This window comes from Suncus etruscus, chromosome 5 (genome assembly GCF_024139225.1).
Source record: "Suncus etruscus isolate mSunEtr1 chromosome 5, mSunEtr1.pri.cur, whole genome shotgun sequence".
Classification (NCBI taxonomy): domain Eukaryota; kingdom Metazoa; phylum Chordata; class Mammalia; order Eulipotyphla; family Soricidae; genus Suncus; species Suncus etruscus.
Window position 1 is genome coordinate 44,963,088 of NC_064852.1, and position 16,200 is coordinate 44,979,287.

The 16,200-nt window shown below is 37.5% G+C and overlaps 1 non-coding gene across 1 annotated transcript; it reads right to left on the reverse strand.

Annotated features, from left to right (window-relative positions):
* Window positions 1-3,308: 3,308 nt before the first annotated feature.
* On the reverse strand, window positions 3,309-3,472 carry LOC126010615 (U1 spliceosomal RNA). Its single transcript, XR_007496635.1, has one exon. It is a non-coding gene; the product is annotated as a U1 spliceosomal RNA (small nuclear RNA).
* Between the last annotated feature and the right edge of the window lie 12,728 nt (window positions 3,473-16,200).

The following is a 16,200-nucleotide window of genomic DNA, read 5'->3' on the forward strand; positions in this document are numbered from 1 at the left end:
CCTTAGTCTTGATCCACAGTTTAAAATTAAAACAAAAGAAATAATTACAGTAAACATTTTTAACTAAACAAGAATTGCCCACTTTTAGTCTCTGCTCAAATTTCCAATAACAATGAGAATTCTCACATTAGCTCAACCTCAATACGTTTGACACTATCAGATTTATTATTTTTTATCAAAATATGAAGGTTAAGAAATAATTCTATGTAGTATTTTAATCTATTATTTTTTTGTGTGTGTGGTTTTTTTGGGTCACACCCGGCAGTGCTCAGGGGTTATTCCTGGCTCCAGGCTCAGAAATTGCTCCTGGCAGGCACAGGGGGGTGGGGAGGCATATGGGACGCCGGGATTCGAACCGATGACCTCCTGCATGAAAGGCAAATACTTTACCTCCATGCTATCTCTCCAGTCCCTAATCTATTATTTTTATAACTATAATTACAGGAGATTGTGACGGTGACAACTCTAATTTTCAAAGTGTTTATCTAACATAAATTAAAATATAAGGTTCTCAAGACTTATTTTTATGTTAGCAATTCTCAAACTTTTGACCTCAGGACTACTTTATAAATCTTTACAAAATATGGGACCTCCAGAAATTTCCTGTGCATGTGAATTCTATTAGTACTTAATATATTATAAAATTTTATAAAGCCTTATGTAAATTTGGGTAATAATATAAAAAATAAAGTATGTATTATACAAATAGAAAACTAATTTAAAACAAAAACTATGGGAGTAGTTACATTTGTGTCTTTGAAAAACACATTGTCTCTGACAACATAGAACAATAATATTCTCATACCTATTTTTTTATTCAATCTGTTATAATCCCAGCTTTAACTAGAAGTTTGAAAAAATAAAAAAAATTTAATAGCCTCTTTAGATAGTTATGAGAACTATCCTTTGATACTATGCAGCAATAACACATAGTTGTGTCTTAAAGATTAAAAGTTGGAATATAAAATTGCATTAATAGCCTATTGCATTAAATCTTTTGTTCTATCTCACACATGTTTTTTAGGATGAGAAGCCCACATTTGGCATTATTCAGGAATCACTCCCAGTGATGCTAAGGAGATCATATGGTCTCAGAGATAAACCCATGACTTCATAGAAATCATTGCAAATCATTCATTGCAAATCATGTGCTTGAATCCTTTAAACATTTCCCTGACCCATATTAAAATAAATTTCATATATAAAAAATTAAATATTTGAAAAAAATAAAAAATTCATCGCCTAGAGTTTGAAGTAGAAATGGTATAAATCAGGATTTAGGATAGAAATGATCTTGGAAATTCAGGCTGACAATTTGAGAAAGCTGATCAGTCGAAAGGGAAATTAAATTATCTATTATAGAGATCTGTTTTATTTACATTGATTATACTTTTGTTGTTTACACAAATTATGTGCTAACACAACATAAAAGTATGGTGATACAGGTTTGGAGATCAGAAGTTGAAAACTGGTCTTCAAGAGCTAAATAAAATAAGGTATGGTGAGGATGTGGTGGTTCATTCCTGGAGCTTATAAGGAAGAATCATTTCCTTGTTTTTCATATCTTCTGAGGCTACCATATTCCTTGAATGTGGACTTCTTTCATCCAGACTAGCAAAAGAGGCTTTTCTGCCCCCTTTTTCTGCTCTTTTGGATCACTGTGAATGCATTGTACCCCACCACCCACAGATAAAAGAGGATCATACTTCATTTTAAAGTCAGCTTACTAATAACCTTATTAGGTTCTAATACCCTTTGCTATGTAAGGATAATATTTATATGTTCCATTTATAAATAAAATGAGAATATAGACACCTTTGAGATTTATCATTAAATATATAGTTTATAAGACCAAGACATAAGTTGCTTTCTGGAGCTTGCTCAATAAAGCTTAGAGAAGGAACACTGTCAGAGGAAATTCATGATACCAAAGAAAACATCACATTTGAAGATATCAGCCTTTGCTGAGACTGTACTGTCTTGTTTTAATTAAACACATTCAGGCATACAATGCCAATTTATACTCTTAATGAGGTTAAAATCTAAAATTGAAAATTAAAAGAAACCAATTCTTCAAGAGAAGAGAACCTTATGTCTTAAAACAGAGACTGTTTTACTTTATTTTTCTGAGCCCAAGGCATAATGCTTTAAAAATGAGAGTAGGGGGCTGGAGTGGCAATCCACAAAGTAAGGTGCTTGCTTGGCATGCAGCCAAACTGAGTTCAATACCCTTTATTCCATTTGATCCCTGAGCCCAGCCAGGAGAGACCCTTGAACAGAGGGCCAGGAAACACCACCTGAGCACCACCAGGTGTGGCCAAAAAACCAAAACCAAAAAAAAAAATAATTTTTTAGGTCCTAAGCATCGAACACGTTCAAGCAAACTAACAGGCCCTTGCTCTCATACCCTCTCTTCTCATTACTTCGTATTTTTGTTGTTGTTGTTGTTTGATTGTTAGTTTGTTTTGTTTTGTTTTTCCTTTTCTCTTCTTGTCTCCCTCTTCTTCCACCTTCTCCTCCTCACTATCATCAATTCAATCTATGTCAAATAAAAACCACACGGTTACCTCCTCTATAGGAAAGGAATGCTGACATATAAGGTGCTGTGGACAATACTGCAAAGGGTAAACACCTATATAGATAGACCTAACTAACACAACGGTCAGTACTCGAGACACGAAACCTATACATATCCAAAAGTTGATCTATTAGTTTCCTTTTCTTATAAGTACTATACTTACCTATCTTTCTGTACTCAGCGCACCTCTTGCCTTCCCCACCTCTCTAATTAATATACACTTAAGCTAACTTCTATATGTTTATATGTGGGCAGGAGCACACAGAGATAGATATCCTCCTTAAGGGATAAACCTAAACCACAAACAACCCATACCTATACCCTAAATAACCCCTCCCATATACTATTCCCTCCTCCTCCAGAAATCCGACTATCCCTTCACTCCTCAATCCCACGCCCGATATCCCCACCACATTATAACTCTTCACCCTCAGTTCTTTTTTATTTTTTTATTTTTTTATTTTTTTTTAGGGTGGAGGGATCATACAAGGGCTGGAATCCAGGTTGCTAGTATTTTGGCTAGAGGGCCCCGGCAATGCTCAAGAGTGAGTTAGTTGGAGTCAAAAAGATGGCATGGAGCTAATTGGAAAGGCTTTGCCGATCCCGTATAGTCAACGCGGGGTGGGATGCATAGCGAGTACTAGGCAAAACTTAAAAGAGCCGAAAACCCAAAGCAGACACTTCGGAGACCTTGCGAAAACTTAAGTCTGTTATTATAAACCAAGGAAATCAGGGGAGAGCGAGAACGCAGTCCCCCACTACCACAAATTATGCAGTCGAGTTTCCCACATTTGGGGAAATCGCAGGGGTCAGCACACCCGGAGTGCAATGGGTGAGCCTCGCCCTGGGGAAACCACCTTCGTGATCATGGTATCTCCCCTGCCAGGTAAGTATCACCCTCAGTTCTTAATCCATTAGGCATCAAGACCGACCTCCTACCCCAACGAACCAGTACCCACTACCCAAGTGAAGAGACACCCACTCAAGCTCTCACCTCGTTCCCGGCAAGAAAATACAACCAACACCCCGACTGACTCATTCAGTGTGGCCCTCCTAATCACCTCTCCCTAATGTGGACTGTGGCTTGATACGGGAACTAGCTCCAAAGGACCCCCACTGCAAGAACTCTACCCAAGACCTCCCTGCCTAGACCCCACACCTCACAGGAAATCTCAAAAAACAATGGGGAAGCCTATATTTCATCATAAGTATAGATAGACCTATATAACACTGCCTCTTATCCTGTTTCTCCCCAAATGTAATCTCCTCTATCACTTTCTCCCCTTTTCTTGTTTTTTTTTTTCTTTTTTCTTTTCTTTTTTATTCTTGTTTGTTTCGCTTTGTTTTGTTTTCATTTTCATTTTTGATTTGATTTGTTTTTGCTTCTTTTGGGTCACTCCTGGGAGCTTGGAGGGTGCTCCTGGCTCTATGCTCGAAGATCGCCCCTGGAAGGCATGGGGGACCATGTGGGATGCCGGGATTTGAGCCACCGTCCTTCTGCAGGAAGGACAGACACCTTGTCCCCATGCTATCTCTCCCAGCCCCACTTTATTCCTTAATTACGTCTTTTATTTAATCTTTATTTTAAAGAAACTTTTTTTCTTTAGATATGTGTGGGCATATATTTTTTTAGTTTTTGTCGTGTGTCTGTTTTCTTCTCTCTCCACCCCCAAATCCACTAGCAATATAATGTAGCACCACTTCTTCCTGCAAAGACATATTAAACAAAGGGGAAATTTTACGTGTAAAAACAAGCTCTTATCTACTAGGGATAACAACTCATACTTTTTTTTACAACACAGGGACATATCCCACCCTGAATATATGTCATGTGGAACCAACATAAACTCCAGGGAACTAGACACCAACCGTCCAGCCTTGACTCCTGGATCCCAGACATAGAAACGACAGTTCTCCACAACAGCTTCAGGAACCAAATCCCCTCCGGGCATTCATAATGCTGCTCTGACGCCAACATGCACCAGTTCTAAATTGATAACTTGACAACGAGGAAATGGGAACAAATTGATCTAAGAGCAAGTTGTCCTTCTTCATCAGCCAAAGATAAGACAAAATCAGAAAAACATGTCACCCTTTGATCTGTGCAAAAGCCAAATCACTATATACAGATGACTGGTTGTTACAACCAGGACTGGACAGTAGCATCCAGGGACCACCACCAACAACAACAACAGCAACAAAAAGCTCTAGCCTAGCTTTTGGTCTATGATCTGTTCAACAAACAAGATCTCCAAATCCAGAGGTCTGACTGAGACAGCCGCATCTGAACAGGTCTTCTGGAATCATAAGGAAAGACTTTATCCCAGGCTCCATTCTAGGAGCAGCATAATAACCAAGATCACCAACTACAGAAGATGGACTAAAACGATACTAAAGAAGCAGAACTGCTAGAACCACAAAGAAAGACTTCATCATAAGCTCTATTCCTTGAGCTGCACAGTCACCATGATCTCTAGATACAGAAGTGTGATTTTACCATCCAAGATGAAGCAGAAGTCTCCCATACACCACAAAAGCACCGAGGGGAGAGTAAATGATCATGCAAGGAGTCTATAGTTAATCCCATGACGGTATACTTTGGGGGTGGAGAAACCCTCTATCTCCTAGGCCAAGGGAATTATCTCTATAATATCCCCAATAGTTAATGTGCCTATTTATTGTGCATATTTATTGATTGATCGATTTTTTGACATCTTTATTTTGGTGTAGATATTGAAGTCAATGTCTCCAATTTTATTTTATTTTATTATTTTATCTTATCTTTCTCTCTCTTTTTCTTTTTTTTTTTTTGCACTCTGGCATGATTTGATTTCAGAACCGAGTCTATTGTGTGGTGCTTGTCTTTATTGCTGTAGTGCTTACTGGATATTTAATTTGATATTTCTTTCTGTAATGTTGTGGTGTTTCAATTACCTTTTTCATGTCCTCTCTCAAACTGAGGTTGAAAGCCTCTAAGGACTCCGCCCATTTTCAGCATATTTGACTTCTTTTTTTTAATTTATTTTTTCTTATTTTGTACTCCATTCTATTGCTTTTCTTTTCTTCAAACAAAACCACATAACTCGATTTATCTAGCTCAGCCTCTCAAATAGAGGGAGAAACAAGGGAGGGCACCAGGACCAAACAGATATATGATCACTAATAGTAAGCTAGACAAAGAGGGGACCACCTACTCTAGCAGCCCGGGGAGTGATGCTGGGGTATATTTGGGGTATATATGGTTGCAGAAAGGGAACTGGGATGAGCGGAGGACAAATTTGGTCATGGGTATTCCCCTGATTCAATGTTAATATGTACCTAAAATACTACTGTGAAAGATATGTAAGCCACTATGATCAAAATAAAAATTAAAAAAAAATTTGGAGTGAATTTCTGTTCAGTGGAGAAGAGATTGAAGGTTAACATAAAGCACATATTTCACACACACTTGTGTACATTCTGAAAGTATGAAAATTTTATAAGTTTGTACAATATTAAAAAGAAAAGGCAGCCATATAAATAGAAAATGTTTATTTCTGAGCCCACATCACATTATCTTACTTCAGAGATCTTTAAAAAATAAACCAAAATGAAGCAGGTTTTCTATATTTCTCTTTTAGTTGTATTTAATTGTATTTACATGTTTTTAATATTAGATACATGTAGATAGAGTACATACATGTAGGTAGAGTTCTCCATTCTTCCTTGTTAAAAAAAATAGTGAAATATCAGAGCTTAGAAAGTAGCTCATAGGGTTGGAGATCATACTTGTAAAGGAAGGTTTGAGGGTTTCTGGGAGCTGTGTAAAGAGCAGACTCTGACACCACCAGATCTGACCCCAAAACGTAATTTAAAACATTAGGACAAGAAAGATAGTCCAGTGGCTAAACACACAGTTTCAAGTCTCAGCACTGAAAATGGTTTCCTGGGCAATATCAGTTGTGCTCCTGAGAGCAGAATCAAAAATAAACCCAGGGCTCTACTAGGTTTGGCTCCAAAACCAAAACCAAAAAAATATATTAGCAAAATAAATTCCAAGGAGATAACTTTTAATAAAATTGGATAGTTACATAAAATTATTTAGCTAAGTATTTTGAATAAATTTGAGTAGTTACATAAAATTATTTCACCTCATTCTACTAATCTTTCTGTAATGAAAATTTGGCCAGATGCTGACACAATAGCAATACCCCCAGGTAGCCCACCTTTTTTTTTTTTTTTTATCTTTCTCCCTCTTGCCCATCTTCTCCATTGTTCCTTCCACTTACATTATCAAACAGAATCAGCTCATTTTAGACCAACTTTTAATTTAAATTCTCATTGAAATTCTTAGTTTTTTAACAGAAAATTTTATAGAATGTTATTTATTCTCCAAAAGCTACAGTATTTTTGGTAGGTTTGTTCCAGCACATTTCTTTTGGCTATGGCAGTTTTCTTCCTCCTTGAAAAGTTCTAGGAATGTTAAGGGTCCCCAGTTTCACCCTGTAGGCATAGAACCTCCTGAATTCTTTTGGAGAATTTTAAAGGAAGTAAATATTTGTTTGTTTTTAATTCCTTTAGTTTACAAAATCACCTCTCTCTCGCATGGGTAAGATGAATATCTTCATATGTTGTATCTCACCTGAACTGCCTACAGCTACCTAAAGTCTGCTGGGAGCAGTTGTTGGGGCTGCAAAGAGGAATTGGTGAGCATATAGTAGAGTGGGGTCTATGTTATAAGCTGGCACTTCTGAGTGGAGGCTTTCAGTTGTACTATAAAAAATCAATAGGCAAGATTTTCTATTCACCCAGGTTGGTTTTTTTTTTAATCTTTGTATTTGGTCCTGGAAATCTAATGAAAGGTGTGAATCATACTTCTTTCGATAATTATCTTACTGCCTCACAGGAGCCTTTTCCCCAACTGCCCTTTTTCTTACTTAAAACTTACCTTACTAGAAGCATCCTAACTTTATCTGCTCCCCACTGGATTTCTCATTCAAAATACATCTGCTTTTATATTATGCCCAAAGCCTCCTTTTCTCAGAAAAACTTTTGTTTGAACAGTTACTTTCAAGGAAAAAACATACTAATCCCAAAACAATGTTGGCTGGCTCAATCTTTTTGAAAATTAATATAGACACTCCTTAAAAAATTAAGAATTCAGCTTCCATCTGACCCAGTAATTCCACTTCTAGATATCTACCCAAGGCCCCAAAAGACAATGATATTCCTATTTAACTGTGGCACTATTCATAATAGCAATATCTAGAAACAACCCAAGTATTCAAGAACAGATGTGTGGATTAGAAATCATGGAATTTATACACAACAGGATACTACTTAGCTATACTAAAAGAAAAAAAAAAAAACCAAAACCATGCAATTTTCTGTTACATGGATATAACTGAGGCATCATGCTGAATAAAAATCTAAAGGATAGATATGTAACATTTTTATATGTGAGATCTAAAAATGCATAGAAGGGGACAGGGAGATAATATAGCAGGTAAGGCATTTGCCTTGCACAGATCCAAGCTAGGCTCAATACTTGCCATCCCATATTGTCTCCCAAGAACACCAGGAGTAATTCCTGAGCTTAAAACAAGGAATAAGCCCTAGTACAGCCAGATATAAACCAAAAGCATAGTAAGAAAATAATAAATGGTCAAAGGCAACAGAACTTAAGAACTGGTCTATTCGATATATCATGGGGTAGACTCCTACAGTGCTCACTGCACTCTAGATGTGAAAATTATAATTGCTCTAAAATGTTCCATGCACAATCTAACCCCAGAAGCTTTTATTTAGCAAAGTTTGCCTTCACCATTAATGAAGTGCCTAGTAATTGGAAAATCTTTCCCCCTGATGTGCCGGCCCCATATTTTTAAGTGCTCTGACTGATTCCATAAGGGTCAGTCCTTCGACTGCAGCCTACAAATAGATCCCCACAGTTTGTCAATATGGATGTGTGTGACTGTGCATGTAGTAGACTCTTCTATATCTGTCTAATCTGTATTGTACATAATCCCTGCCTATGTTGTACATAGTCTCTATTATATATAATCCCTCCCTTGCCTTCCACCTTACAAATCCTCTTCTCTCCTTCACCCCCTCAAACCAGATCCATTATCTCTCCCAATTTAACCCTTTTTATCCTCAGTTCTTAACTCTTCAGAAACCTTTTGCTTGCCCCAGCAAGCTGCCAGCCAGCTCCCAAAACAAAAGGACATCCTCCCAGCACACCATATTTTGCCCAGGGAAGAAGCTGCAGCCACCACTCCTGCTGACTCATTCTATGTGGCCCTTTTTCTCCAATCTCCCCTCTCTGTGGACTGTTGCTTGCTATGGGGTTCAGCTCTGGAGAGCCCCTCAGCTCATGGACACTACCTGATCCCTGACTTCTGCGAACCATTTCTCAGGCTCCACAAGACCACAGCACAGGGTCAAACTATGCTCTGAATTTTATTCACACTCCCCCAGACTATCTCAAAAGACTTAAAGGGGATGTCTATATTTCCTTTGCATATTTCTGTGGACACATTCCTTAATAGTTAAAGTATTTAGTGTTTGTTTCCATATGTAGAGGTAGCATTCCTTTTATGGATCTGCTTAGTAGGAAATTCTAATAGATAAGTCTTACTTGGGATCAGAGTTCAGGTTAAAGCTAGGTTATAGAAATTGTTTAGCTTGTTATTTTCACCCCCATATGCACCAGTAGTATCATATAGTATTGTTTTCTTTTCATAGGCACACTAAAATGGGGAGATTTTACATATATAAAGAAGTTCTTATCTAATAAGAACTCATAAATCTTATTATAATGTGGGGTGCCTTTTGCCCTGAACATTTATTATGGGGACTTGACTTAGACCACAGTTGATTGGACATCAACCATTCACCCTAACCTTGGATCCTATCTTTGGAACTGATGTGGTTTTCTGCACCAGCACCAGGAATCAAACTTCCTCCGGGGATGCCCTAATGCCACCCTGACACCAACTTACTCCAGGTTCATATGACATACTGATGACAAAGAAGCAGCAAGAACTTGCTTTCAGGGCAGGTTTCTGCCTTACCACCTTAAGGTGAGATAAAATCAGAAGATGCTCCATTACACCCCAGCTTCAACACAGGATTTATGCAAAATCCAAAATCTGTAAATACAGAAGCCAGACTGCAACAACTGTGACTGAGTAGAACTTTTCCTGGGACCATGAAGAAAGACCTTGGAGTTGGACAATTAACATGCCTAGGGCCTATAGTCAAACTTACAACAGTATGCTTCATGGGTAGAGACACCCTGGTTTTTTAGGACAAAGGTTTTTTTTTTTTTAATTTCCCCAACATTTGCTGTGCCTGTGCAAAAAAAATAAAAATAAAAAAAACTTCCACATACACACCTTTGTTTTTTTTTATTCTATTTATATCTTCTAGATAAGGGCTCCCACCTTTTTTATAGAATCTTGGGGTATGAATCACTTTGTTTTACCTTATATTTCTACATATTTCTACAAATTGAGAAAAGAAAAAAATGGATAGGGACCAAGTGGTCTTACGTGCATTGAGTGGGAAAAAATGGTCAGAACTTAATACCCAAGCCAAAGTCAATGGCAATAGAATAAAGACTCAAACTATAACAATCTAAACTTACAATGGACCTGTTACACTGGCAAGCCATTGAACTAAGGATGGAGGTATGGGATGCACAATGGGAATTTTGGTGGAGGGAGGTCAACACTGGTGATAAGAATGGCCCTAATTCACCATCACTATATGCTTGAAATACAACTATGAAGGACTTGTAATTCAAAATGGTCTCAATAAAATATTTAAAAAACTATCTTCCCCCCAAAATAACTGGCCTATAGAAATGAGCTTACTAAATCAAGAAGATTGGGAACAGGGGCTATGTTTCTAAGGAGGACCCTGAGACAATAATGGAAAGAAGCTGTCATTCTGGTACAGGGTATGGAGTTACAATCTTGTAAGCATAGGAACCCTTTTAATAATATTATAAACTATTGTAAAATAAAATAGAACAAAAAATTCTATTTAATAAAAAACAGAACACACCCAGCTGTGCTTAGGACTTAATCTTGGCTCTGCTTTCAGGGATCACACAAAGGAGCATATTGGTGCCAGGGATAGAAGTTGGCCAGTCTAGGGCTGGAGAGATAGCCCAGTTGTAGGGTTTTTACCTTGCACATGGCTGACCTGGACAGACCACGGTTTGATACCTGACATTCCATATGGTCCTCTGAGCCTGCCAGCAGCTATTTTAGAGCACAGAGCCAGTAGTAACCCCTGAGTGCCACCGGGTGTGACGCAAAAGAAGAAGAAGAAGAAGAAGAAGAAGAAGAAGAAGAAGAAGAAGAAGAAGAAGAAGAAGAAGAAGAAGAAGAAGAAGAAGAAGAAGGAGGAGGAGGAGGAGGAGGAGGAGGAGGAGGAGGAGGAGGAGGAGGAGGAGGAGGAGGAAAAGAAGAAGGAGGAGGAGGAGGAGGAAAAGAAGAAGGAGGAGGAGGAGGAGGAAGAGGAGGAGGAAGAGGAGGAGGAAGAGGAGGAGGAAGAAGAAGAAGGAAGAGGAGGAGAAGGAGGAGAAGAAGAAGAAGAAGAAGAAGAAGAAGAAGAAGAAGAAGAAGAAGAAGAAGAAGGAGGAAAAGGAGGAGGAGGAGGAGGAGGAGAAGAAGAAGAAGGAGGAGGAGGAGGAGGAGGAGAAGAAGAAGAAGGAGGAGGAGGAGGAGAAGGAGGAGGAGGAGGAGGAAGAGGAGGAGGAGGAGGAAGAGGAGGAGGAAGAGGAGGAGGAGGAGGAGGAAGAAGAGGAGGAGGAAGAGGAGGAGGAAGAAGAAGGAAGAGGAGGAGAAGGAGGAGAAGAAGAAGAAGAAGAAGAAGAAGAAGAAGAAGAAGAAGAAGAAGAAGAAGGAAGAAGAAGAAGAAGAAGAAGAAGAAGAAGAAGAAGAAGAAGAAGAAGAAGAAGAAGAAGAAGAAGAAGAAGAAGAAGAAGAAGAAGAAGAAGAAGAAGAAGAAAAGAAGAAGAAGAAAAGTTGGCCAGCCATGTGCAAGGCAAGCACCTAACTTGCTGTACTGTCTTTCTGGCCCTAGAATAATGTTTTAATCCAATGAAAATAAAATGAAAAAATTGTAATATCATCAGGCTTATATCATTTTAATTGACAATATGCAGATATATGTGTGCACATATTTTATATGTGCAGATATCTCTCTTCTGGATAGACTTCTAGCAGTTGGATATATAAAAATATATCTGGAGATACTGAGTGTGTATTACTCTTCAAATCAAACCATATAGTGTATTTGTAGAACAGACCTACATTATTTTCCTCTTCTAATAATATCTTTGATTGTACAAATATCTCTTTCCAGCTGAAGAGATAGAAGAAAGCAGCGATTCTTTAAGGAGTTTACAATATGACAGATAAGAAATAGACATAAATATAGTTCTGGGCAGGATCTTGTTAGCACAATATTGCAGGTTTAATAGGTGAATACTATTTCCTCTTGAGAAGCGGAACAAAGTTCGTGCACATAAGGGTCCATTTTTAGACACATTTTTTAATTTTTTTATTTTTAATTATGAGAACAAAGATGCAAAGAAAGAGGACAAGGTAAAGTTACAGTGGAAGGACAATCACCCATAAACAGAATTCTCAGAAATCCCCTTGCTGATATCTGAACTTTGAAATTTCAGCCAAAGAACATTAAGAAAAATAAAACAGAACCCATGGATGATTACTTTGTCCCACAAGTCCCCAGATTGTAATACATAATATTTCTTAGCAGCACACAAAGCAATCTAAAGCCATAAAATTTATGTAACTCCTTAAACATTGAAGGCAAAGTACTTTTTTACATTTCCATGCACATGCATATTAGTTTAAGTTAACCTCAAAAGTTTAAGTGGGTTGTATTTCTTAAGGATTAGAGACAAAGGAGCACAGTAAAAACGGTGTTGGAGTGGCAATTGTTTGCATAGGCCCACCAAAATATGAGGGACATGGAAAGGAAAAGCCTTGGCCTAAATACAAGGAGACCCTACCCCTGAAGTTTCCTGGCATAAGACCAACTCTAGGCTCCAGGCAAACTAGTTTGTCCAATCCAAGTCATTGTTTGTAGTGCCATTACACTTTTATTTTTCACACAGTCTCTGTTGTTGGTATCATGTTTCTGTATTAAAGATCCTGGAATCTGCATATTCTACATTGCAGTCAGGATGGTGCAGAGCGTCCTCTCGTTTCACTTCACAATTAAAGGGCAATGCAGAGAGCCCTGTCCTGTAAGCAGGTCATTGTTGTTGTCAAGTCTTTTAGTGTTAAGGGAAGTCTCTTTTGAGCAAGTCAATGTCAGAGCAGTAGTAGGGTCTTCCCTGGTAGAGGATTGCTTCCAGGTGTTGTTATAAAAAATCTTGGATGTTTCACAGATAGCTTCCCTAGTTCAGGGGTGAATGGAGGATGCCATTCTTCTGAGGCCTGTGCCAGGTCATTATATCAATGTTCAGGGTGTAAGATCCCATTGCACTACAAGATTTGTGTGTTCCCATCTCTATTAGATAATAACTTATTTATATGTATAGTATTTTCCCATTTTAATGTGCCTATGCAAACAAGGAACAATGCCACGTGGCGTTATTGGCACATATGGGGGCCGTAAGAACAAGTCCAACAATCCCCATGACATGGTTCAATCATAAGCATTAAACTGAGGGACTCTTCCACCAAAATTCCTTTTTGAACAGCTTACAAAGAGAAGACAAGATAAAAAGTGGGTAGAATCATCACTGTAAAAGAATACTTAGTAAGAGATATAGCTGCCAAAAGACACATTATACAGAAAAGCCTGCTTTCTACTCCACATCCTAGTCTTACTGGAACTTAACCCCAATTCTCTCTTTATAGCTCTGTTTATGTTTGTGGAAGTTATAGGAAATGGAAGAGCATTATCTGAGGAATAAAGAAAAGCAATTCGCTTGTATAATACTCATAATATTTTTCCTTTTCCACTGTAACTGATTCCAAAAACAAAAGGCAGATATGTATCCTGAAAAAATAAAAAAGAAAAGTGGGCACTAATTTTATTTTTAGAGCTTAGGAACATTTTTTAAGTTCATCTGAGTTCCTTATCATTAGCATACATTGGGCAATGAAGGGCATCAGAAAATTGTCTTCTTTCTATTTACATTTAGTTAGGATTAAATTTAAAATAGTCATCAAGAGTCCATTTGAAAATATTTAGTGGTAGAATAATAGCATCCCAAGCTTTAGGATATTTTATTGTTATCATTTCAGAAATCTTACCTGCCTAACACATTGCTTTGCTTACAGTGAGAAAAAAAAACAGTGATGTCTATTTTAAGCATCACGATCCTTAATTTCTTAATCTTCTGTTCTTGAGTTCTTTTTAAATCCATTCAAAGCTACACATATGCATTAAGAGGCACATAAAAGTCACCTTTTCTTTTCTCTTCAAAACATTACAGTCTTTTCATTCTGTTTTAAAAGACTCTTTTATAGCAAGTTCTCTAACCCAACTTTCTAACCCCTTATCACAGAACACTAGGACCCAGTTTTTTCTAGACATAATATCAGGTAGAGTTATTTTATTTATTAACATCTCAAGAAAAAGTACTGAGCTGGGCCAAAGTCAGATCTAAGAAACTATAGTGGTCATATGGTCTTCATGAACATATTCTCTCACTTGCCATTGAAATACAGCTCAAAGTTCACCAAATATATACTAAGGACTCATTAAAATTACCTTAACTGATAAAGATTTCTGGATAGATTCTGGAAAAGATACATTTAGAAAGATATATTCTGAAAAGACATCTCTATTTAATCCACATCTTCTTCAAATGCTCAGACCTATGCCACCAATGACCCCAAAAAATTCTGGAATGAATTAGTCCAAAGTTGTTGAAGCAACAACTTTTATTAAATTTTATTAAATTATTTTATTACATTTTATGAAATTTCAAAGTGATCTCTCTCTTAAAATAAATAAATAAATAAATAAATAATGAACATCTTGGCAATAGAATACAGAAATAGGATCTAGAAATGCCTCTTTATTTCTATATATTACTGTATTTACCTGCCTCTTAATCTCAAAAGTAAATTTCTCAGAAATATAGCCTATTATTGCAATTAATGCATTTTTGTTGACATAACAGTCTATATGTCCTCAGGTGTCAAAGGTTGCATGCCACTAAAGCAAGCCCCTTAATACAATTTATATGATTAGGTAAATACAGATGTGCATAATTGATAGTTACCAAGTATGACTATTAGTAAGATAGGCTCTAAGGAACTCTCTATGGCTTGTCTCATGCTTTATCTCAGCTATACTTCTTTTTACTTCTATTCCTCTTTACACACCCCTCTTCATCGAAAGAATTGCTGCTTTCGGGATGTTAATCTTTCCCTAGCTACTGGCCTCACCTGACTGCCACCACTTAATAAACAAACTGACTCTGCTGAGCACATTCTGCATTGCTACAGAGATCTAGTATAATTTAAAATATCTCATATCTTATTGCCCTTTACCTTACCCCAGTGCTTCTCAATTATTTTCTGTCATGCCCCCCGAAGAAGAAAACACTTTTTACGCCCCCCCAGTGCAACTGTAAATAGTATCTTTATTAAAAAAAAATAACTAACCTGCAAAACAAAAATATATAAAATAATTTGAACTGATTTTTTAAAGCATAGGTGATGTCTGGATTAATGGCTACAATGAGCACATTTTTCAATGCATAGCTCTTCTAAGCGGGGTTTGAAGCAGGACACAGCGACTCTCAGCTCCAGAGACATACAGAGATATAAACACTTCCAGTGGGATTTGATACCAGGTTCTGCTAATATCACCAAGAAACTGGATGACTCCAACACTGCCTCTTTTTCAATTTTTTTCAGTTATGTTCTTCAATCTATTTTCAGTCATTCACAAATTCTAGAGCAGTTAGTGCTCTGTGTTCAGGAGTGACCACTAGCAAGTGCACAAGGTTATGATGATAGCAATGCTGCAGATCAAACCTGAGTTAGCCATATGCAAGACAAGTGCACTTGCACTTGCCCAATCCTTTTACTGATTCTAATTTGTTAGAACTCAGATGAATGAAATAGTCTTACTGATCCTGGGGATTATTTTCTCATTCCTATAGAAGCATAGCCAATCACCACTCATCAATTCCAATAGCAAGTATGCACTCCCTCCAATTCTAGGACTTAAAAGGGTACTTTTATCAGGCTAGGACCTTCAATTACTATCCAGGAGCCAACCCACATGTACTCACTTGCCTGTCCTGAAATTTTAGTAAAATACAGTTTGGAAGCTTACTTCAGTAGCAAGGTTCCAGAGATTCTGATTTCCAGTAGAACTGGAGTATTCAGATTCTGTTGATAAAGGTTTTGAGCTCTTTTGAAACTGGAGGGTCAATTCTTTCTTCATTTCTAGTACCTCACTCAATTTGTTGAACATATTTGTTGTTCTGAGCCCTATGTAGCCACTGTGGCACTGAATTCATATAGTGGTGCAATTCACTGGTCCTGCACTTTTCCCTGTTTTATCCCCACTCATAGGCGTAACCAGTCTCACTTTGCACCTTGTTCATAACCATCTGGCATTTTGGG